Here is an 8,551-nt window from a genome sequence, read left to right as displayed (position 1 = left end):
ACTGCCAGCCTTCCTTCTGGTTAGCAGTCAAGTGCTTTAGCCACTATGCTACCAGAGCTTATATATATAGTACATATATAAAGAAAGGAGCTCTAGTAGCATAGTGACTAAGGCATTGGACTGCTAAGCAGAAGGCTGGCAACCCAAACCCACCAGCCACTCTGTGGAAGGAAGATGGGGCAATCAACTTCAGTAAAGATTTGCTGCCTCAGAAACCCAATGGGGGTCATTATGAGTCAGAATTGACTCAATAGTAGTGGGTGTTTTGGTTACCTAGTGCTGCTCTGATAGGAATATTCCATAAATGGGATGCTTGAACAAACAGGAGTTTATTCTCTTACAGTTTGGAGGCTTTAAGTCCAAGTTCAAAGTGCCAGGCTCTAGGGACTGGGTGAAATTCCCTCAGCCTTGGGCTTTAGCACTGCTTCTTGCTCCCAGCCCACTGAAGCTGGAGGCTTTTCACTCAGATAGCTGCTGGCTGTTGAGGTTGACAAGCCCAAGGTTGACAAATAAAAAGGCACACTCCCAATGTTACCAAACAACCAACACGGCAGGCCACTAATTCGAGTCCAGATGAAGTCCCAAGATTGGCAGGGCATGGCAGGCTATTGAACAACAATTTAGCTACATGCAGGGTTCAAATATGCCAAAAGACTAAGACCAATCCCAAAGCTTCTCCTTATATATGGAAAGCAGTTCACATCCCTAACGCAACTACTCAACTGCTCGTGGCAGATTCCACCTGGAGTTGATTGCTGGTCTCGTCAAGGGGAGTAACTACCTCCAGCTGCCCAGCCTCTCAAACAGGCCTAGCCAAGTTGACAACAACCTTAACTACCACAGTGGGTTTAGTGGGTTAATCCTTAGGAAAGCAGCTTGCCAGATATTTTCTACTGGGTAACTGCTAGTGGGTTCAAACAGCCAACATTTCTGTTAGCAGGCAAGCAGTTAACCATTGCACTGTAGTTATTCCGTACGTGTCAAAAGTTTGCCTTATGCCTCTGCACTTTTTTGAAGGGCCTGAATTAGTATCTATTTTCACCAGTTGATAGAAATGTGAAGAGGTTTTCACTTTTACAGAAAGGCAAAGAGTGAAACTAGCCTTCAGTATTTCTTTTGCAGGGAACTTTTAAAGTGGCAGCTCTTACCAGGAGCAATGAGAGTGGTGTCACCACATTTCTTCCTTAGGAACTGTACTCAACATCTCAGCATCAAGCCACCATAGCTGTGAGCTATGTTGGTGAACACTATATGTCAGCATGATTTTAGTTTTTATGTGTTATTTGGTATTATTTGGTAGGTTATTTTTTAGATCTGGGAATACTCAAAAAATTTTCCCATATATATTAATGGAAATTGCTTCTTAACCTTATGTTATTTCAGTTTAAGAAAATTATCATAAGAATGCTCTACTTTTGAATAGTGGGGGAACCTGTGTATGAGTTGTTTTCTCTTGAAAATGTTGATTTTGTATAAGTAGTTACCTGCAAAATGGCCTTGGAATTAATTCTTCTCTTTATGAAAAATTCTCATCTGTAAGACTTAATTTCACTATTAAATTAGGAATCCAGTTTTAAGTAAATGGATTTGCTAAGATACATCCATAGACTCACTATCAAATATTACTACTTTAGCAAGATAAAATTTAAACATCAGTATCAGATGTAGTTGCCATGTGTAATGTGAGTTATAAATTTATAAGCCACAGACCCAAGTGATGAGTATGCAATTGATAGCACAGTATAAGTATTTGATGAAAACTAGAGCTATTTCTGTTATCAGATGAGTAAGTATTCTAAATGCTTGTCCTAAGGACAAAGTGTGCTCCTCCATAATGGAATAAGAGCTACTCTAAAAGGAGAAGACGATCTCAGTTAGATGCATTTTACTGGAAAACATTCATCAGGGCTTAATTCTTGCTACCACTGGTAGAGAACTAAATAGACCGTGATATGCCACCACCAGATTCCATGCAAGGATTAATTGCTCCAAAGAACAAGATGCTTCTCTAACTCTTCCGTAATGTTACACCCAAGTGTGATTCGTCCCACCACTCTAGTTCCCTTTACACATAAGAGGCAGAGGATAACTTTTTACAAGTCACAGAGGAGCAGAGCACATGGATAACCCAGTATATGTTCTGAATCACCTCTCATGGTTGAGGCCAAGTCATAACCCTCATGGGACTTGCCAAAATAGAAGCTCGCCTGTACCAAGGCGGGTCAGGGAGCAACAGATAGAATTTGTTTAGAGACATCTCTCACCATGAGGAAAGGCTACAATGTCCCTGGAAAGATAATGTCTGATTCTGCTACTAATTGCACTCAACTGACCTTGAAAGGTTGAGGAGTTCTGTTACTCCTCCACTCCATATATAAACAGCTGCAGCAATAAGATTTCAGACTAAACCTTTGGTCTTCACAAATCCAAGAGCTGAAGAGGCAAGAGCGGGGGGCCCTTCTTTGCACCTGAGGAGGTGATCAGTGCATCTACAAATTCACCTTAAAGGTACAATGCATTGAAATTATGTTTTCAAGTGTGGGAGTTCATCTTACTTTTTGGGTTAGGAATTGAGGCAGATGTACTCATAAAACTGTCTTTTGTCAGCCACCGAGACTCATTTTCTCCTAACTTTGAACACCCTACCTTGTACCAGTTTGGAAATGACTTAATAAATCTTTTCTTTCTTTAATTTCTATGCATCAGTGATGTGTGAATTTCAAGTGAAAGAGTGTGAAAAAGCCAGAATCAATCTCATTGAGCAAGTTTCTGTTAAGATTGAACAAATTAAAGAAAATATCACATCTTGATTGATGGATAACTTAATCTCAAGGAAATGCTCCTTTTAGGTACCAGACCACAGAGGTTTCTCAGGAACCTCATGTCAAGCAGATTAATCTTTAATTTGGGCTTTTTTAATTCACTAATAACCTGGGACTTGGGAAATCAAACTGTGGAATTTTCTTTTGTTTTTTGTTTATACAATTAACTATAGTCTGGCCTCTCATTAGACAAAAATTCATGAGCCCCACACAAGACAAGATTCAGTAAATGTTATTTTTAATTAAATTTATATGAAGATAAATTGAGTTCTAGGATTCTTCACGTATAACTTAATTTATTGTTGTTGTTAATTGCCACTGAGTTGATTCCGACTCACAGCAACCCCATGTGTACAGAGTAAAACTGCTCCGTGGGGTTTTCTAGCCTGTGATCTTTTGAAAGCACATTATCAGGCCTGTTTTCCAAGGCAAGTGCTTAATCATTTGTGCCTACAGAGACTCTCATAAGCTAATTAGTAAATTTAAGACTTGCCATTGGAATTATGACTTTTCCAAACTGGTAGTGAACTGCAAAGAGAACCAATATATGTAAACTGTAATCAAAATGCTTTTAGCTTTGGGTGATTTGTCAAAGAACAGCCCCATTTGCAAAATGTGTGTCTAGTATTGATATTTGCCCTTCATGGATGGGTACAACACCCAGCCATTCTCACTTGGAAGATGCTGTAATTTTGAAGCGACAGACTGTTCCTTGAACTTGATTCTGATAGATTGTCCTGACACCAGACACCTTGTTTCAGAGATGAGGAGATTAAGAGAAGTACATTTTCTAAAATTCTAAAAAAGAAACTTTTTGAACAAAGTGAAGGTTTGAATCATAATTGAATCGAAACATACACTACTTCACTTTCAGCACTACCATGATTGTCTTATTCATTAATTCAACGTGTATTTTTTGAGTACCAACTACCTTTCAGGTTCGGCCTTGGGGTGGCACATTCACATATCTTCTGAATTCAGTTTCTTCTGAATACCAGACCTTAAGCTGGGTTTGTGTCTCTGGTCTGAAAGCTACATGCAACAATAGTCTGGTCTCTTCTGTCCTGGAGAAGAATGGAAGTACTGCTCTAGAAGAGGATCTTCTAAATCCATAAATGTTTGCACACTCACAAAGCAATGCAGAATTCTATATTAAACCTTTAATTGCCATGCCTTTTGACAAATAATTAACATTTCTCAAAGTTTATACTATAGAGACACTTGCATTTGTGAACAAGATATATACATTCACTGTGATATTTTTAGTAAAAGACCCAAACAGAGATTAATCTAATTGCTCATTAATATGAGAATGGTTGAATAAACTATGCTATATCCTTATACAGATTACTATGCAGCCATGAAAAGGAATGTGTGATGGTAAGGAAATATATCCTCAAGTGAAAAAAGCAAAATGTATGACAATGTATATAGTATGGCCCTGTCTGCATAAAAGAAAATGTCATATACGCATGCATATGCTCTCATTAAAATGGAAGTATAAATAGGACATCAATTGTGAATGCCTTTGGGAAATGTAGCTGGTAGTGTGGAAAGAGAAGTGTGTTTGCTGTCCCAGACCACAGAGCCCATTATTTCCTCCTCCCACTCGTAACAATTCTGCTGAAGTTGTCACATTTAGACACAGATGCCTCTTTCCCTCTTCTTGAATATCTGAGGAATTACACTTTGTTGACCAGAATAATCCAGCTAGTTTAGAAAACACACTCTGTTAGACAGGAATGTGTGACAACCATCAGCATTATTTTATTCTCACTAAACAAGACAATAGAAATGGTTAAGGAGTCTTTGTTTGAGATATTGCATTTTTTTAAATAAAAAATATTTCTGGAAACCCAACTCACAGGAAATCAGGCCCTGGGTAGAACTCACTCTTTTAAAAGGGACTTATCACTGGTTTTTCTCCTGAGAAAAAAGGTAACATTAATTTGTGATAGTCAAGTAGCCACTGGGCTGGATCTTCTGTGTGGGAAGCAGGACAGCTAAAGACAGGAACAATATTTTAGCCAAATTCTGTATTTTAGCCAGCTTTAAAACTTTTATTTAATAGGCATAGACTGTAAAATCTGCTGAAGAAGTTATCACTTTTAGTTCTAATTCGTAGAAGAATTTCAATAGATCAAGTGGTTTAAACATGAAGGAATCATAGGTATTTTTTCCACTAGGCAAACAAGCCTGTTTATGACTTACTGTATGAGGAGTCCTTGGGTGCTGCAAATGGTTAAGAGCGCGGCTACTAACTGAAAAGTTGGAGGCTTCAGTACACTTACAGGTGCCTTAGAAAGATTGTTTAGACTTCAGAAAAATCAGCCATTGGAGCATAGTTTGACAGGATCTGGTATGTTTTTTTGTGTAAGAGAAACCATATTAAGTCAAGCCCTTGAACCACAGGAGTTTGCAGTCTAGTTATGGGGGCAAGGGTATGTGATCAAAGCTGTGGAGAATGAGATCTGGCTCCTAGTCTCAGTTCAACCATGAGTCCAGTTAAGCTCTCATGAATATGGAAGCTGAGCAGAATCCAGGGTTCTCTGTGTATGGCAGGATAGGCTTAATGTTCTGCTAATGCCCTTCCAGCCCCAATTAGGTGACTAGACATCAAATTGAACAACCAAAACATAACCAGTATAAACCCTGCTGTGGTAACCAGTGCAGGTTGGGGTAGGGCGGGGCTGAATTTTTTTGCTTTGTGTGTGTGTGTGTGATTTGGATGAAAATTTACAGAGCAAATTCACTTTCCATACAGAAGTTCACATACACCTTGTCTCATGACATTCACCACAATTCACCACAATGCAACAGCTCCCCTCCCACTTCCTCCCGACAGTCACCTCTTCCCTGTGTCCATCCCTCCATCCACCCCTGCACCCTCAGCTGTCTCCCTGTGCATAAACAGCTCTTCTTTCTCCCATAATTGTTCTCTCCAAGGAGTGTATCTACCTCAGGTAAATATTCAACTCATATGCCTGTCTTTTGTTTGGTTGGAAGCCACAAATGTTGGTTCAGTTCCAGACCTGAAGGGCAGCTAGAGGCCATAGTCTCAGAGGTTCCACCAGGCTCTATCAAACAAGCAAACCTAGTCCCCCCCCCCTTTTTTTTTTCCCAAATGATTTTGAGTTTTGTTCCACATTGTTCTCCCTCTCTATCCAGGGTCTCCTACATACATCCCCCTCTGAGTAGTTGACAGTGGTAGCCGGGCACCATCTAGTTCTTCTGGTCTCATAGTCATATAGGCTGCAGATCGCATGGTGTACCAGTCGCTAGGACTAATTCTTTCCATGAATCTTTGGTTTTCTTCATTCTTCTTTGTTCTGGATGAGGAGAGACCCATTGTTGCATCTGGATGGCTGCCTGCAAGCTCTCAAGATTCCAGTCACTACTCATCAAAGTAGGAGGTGGAACAATGTTTTGTGTAGTATGTCATGCCAATTAAGCTTGATGTCCCCTGTGACTATGGTCCTGAGCCCACAGATTCAACTACTCGGTTGCTCTGGGTAGCTGTGACCAAGAAGTGACTACAACCTTGTCCTTTGTCAGCTCTACTGTACACCTGGGAATTTAGATCATACAAATACACTTACCAGCCCATTGTCTGCCAACCCTATACATGGTCTTGGGTACACTCCCTGCTTCAATTCACAATTCACAATTCAACACAATGCAACAGCTCCCCTCCCACTTCCTCCCAACAGTCACCTCTTTGCTGTGTCCATCCCTTCATGCACTCCAGCACCCTCAGCTGTCTCCCTGTGCATAAACAGCTCTTCTTTCTCCCATAATTGTTCTCTCCAAGGAGGTTATCTACCTCAGGTAAATGTTCAACTCATATGCCTGTCTTTTGTTTGACTGGAAGCCACAGATGTGGCTGCTTCATAGACATACCTAATAGTTCAGCCTATCCACCCATCTATCCACCTGTATACCCTTGTTTGCTGACAATGCAGTACTGTATGTGCAAAAGGGTTCATCTTTGTTGTCTGTACCTCCCATGTACCTCTCTATGTCTTCCTCTTCCTCAATGCCACCATGTTGATCATTCACATTTGGTACATTGCCCTTCTCTTCACTGTGATAGTTGGAGCTGTGTGTGAACTTGGCTGGACCCCAGTTCTGTGTGGTTTTTCCCATGATGGGATCAGATGACTGTCTTCTGAGTGGCCAATCTGCCCAAGGGGAGTTTCCTTAGGGATGTGGCCTGCTTCCAGGATATCCCAGGGACATCCTGGGAAGAGAGACATTCTTTGAGGGATTGGAACCCTGGTGTGCTGACTACAAACTTCCGTGAGTGAGCAGCCCACTGCTCGGCCTGGAGATCTTGGATTCGCCTTTCGTTGGAGTCAACAACCAGTGTAGTGCCTGCCAGGCTTGAATTTCTCAGCCCCCTGTGCTTGCGGAAGCTAAGGCTGCCACCAGCCTGTTTCCTCCAGGGACTTTGGACTTGTCGGCTTCTATACATTTGTGAGCCATTTTCCTAAGATAAATTTCTCTCTCTCTCTCTCTCTCTCTCTCTATATATATATATATATATATATACACATTTTGCTGGTTTTTGTGTTTCTCTAGAGAACCCAATCTAACACATCACCCAAATCAATATTTATCTCTACCTATCTAACAGTGTCCCCTCCCCTCCCCTCCACACTTGGTAACCAACAAAGAAAATTTCCTGCCATAGATACCTTTCCTTGACTTTTACAGTAATGGAGTAATACAATATTTGTCCTTCAGTGATTGACTTATTTCACTCAGCATAATGTCCTCCAAGTTCATCTTTGTTATGCAGTGTTTTGCAGATTTTAGTTTATTCTTTAGGGTTGCATAGTATTCCATTGTGTGTATATACAATGTGTGTCTGGTTATCCATTCCTCAGTTGATGGACACTTAGGTTGTTTTGATCTTTTGGCTATTGTAAATAGTGCTGCGATTAACATACATGTGCATACGTCTGTTCTTGTCATGGTTCTCACTTCTTTAGTATATATACCTAGTAATGTAATAGCTGGGTCAAATGGAATTTCTAATTCCAACTTTTTAAGGAATTGCCATACTGCTTTCCACAGTGCTTGTAACATTTTACAGTCCCATCAGCAGTGTATGAGAGTCCCAATCTCTCCACATCCTCAACAGCTTTTGTTATTTTCTGTCTTGTTGAACTTTGCTACTAGTGCTGGAGCAAGATGGTATCTCATTGTTCTTTTGATTTGCTTCTTTCTAATGGTTAATGATTGTGAGCATTACTTCATATGTTTGTTGGCTGCCTGAATATCATCCTTGGTGAAGTATCTATTCATGTCTTCTGCCCATTTTTTAATTTAATTGTCTTTTTGTTGTTGAGGTGTTGGAGTTTTCTATAAATTCTAGAGATAAGTCGCTTGTTAGATATGTCCTTTCCAAATATTTTTTCCCAATCTGTAGGTTCTCTTTTGACTCTTTTGAAGAAGTCTTTGGAAGCACATACAAATTTATTTTTTAGAAGGTCCCATTCATCTAGTTTCTCTTCTGCTGTTTGTGCATTTTGGGTTATGCCATATATAGGGCCGCTAATATGCCCCTAGTTTTTCCTTGAGGAAATCTATAGTTTTAGGTTTCACATTTAAGTCCTTGATCCATCTGGAGGTAGTTTTTGTGTGTGGTGTGAGGTACAGATCTTGTTTCATTTTTCTGCAAATGGATATCCATCCAGTTTTGCCAGCACCATTTATTAAACAAA

Source organism: Orycteropus afer, unplaced genomic scaffold (assembly GCF_000298275.1).
Source record: "Orycteropus afer afer isolate SDZICR_OR568_19922 unplaced genomic scaffold, OryAfe1.0 scaffold00156, whole genome shotgun sequence".
Taxonomy (NCBI): domain Eukaryota; kingdom Metazoa; phylum Chordata; class Mammalia; order Tubulidentata; family Orycteropodidae; genus Orycteropus; species Orycteropus afer.
The sequence above is the reverse complement of the archived record's forward strand: the minus strand, read 5'-3'. Positions refer to the sequence as shown.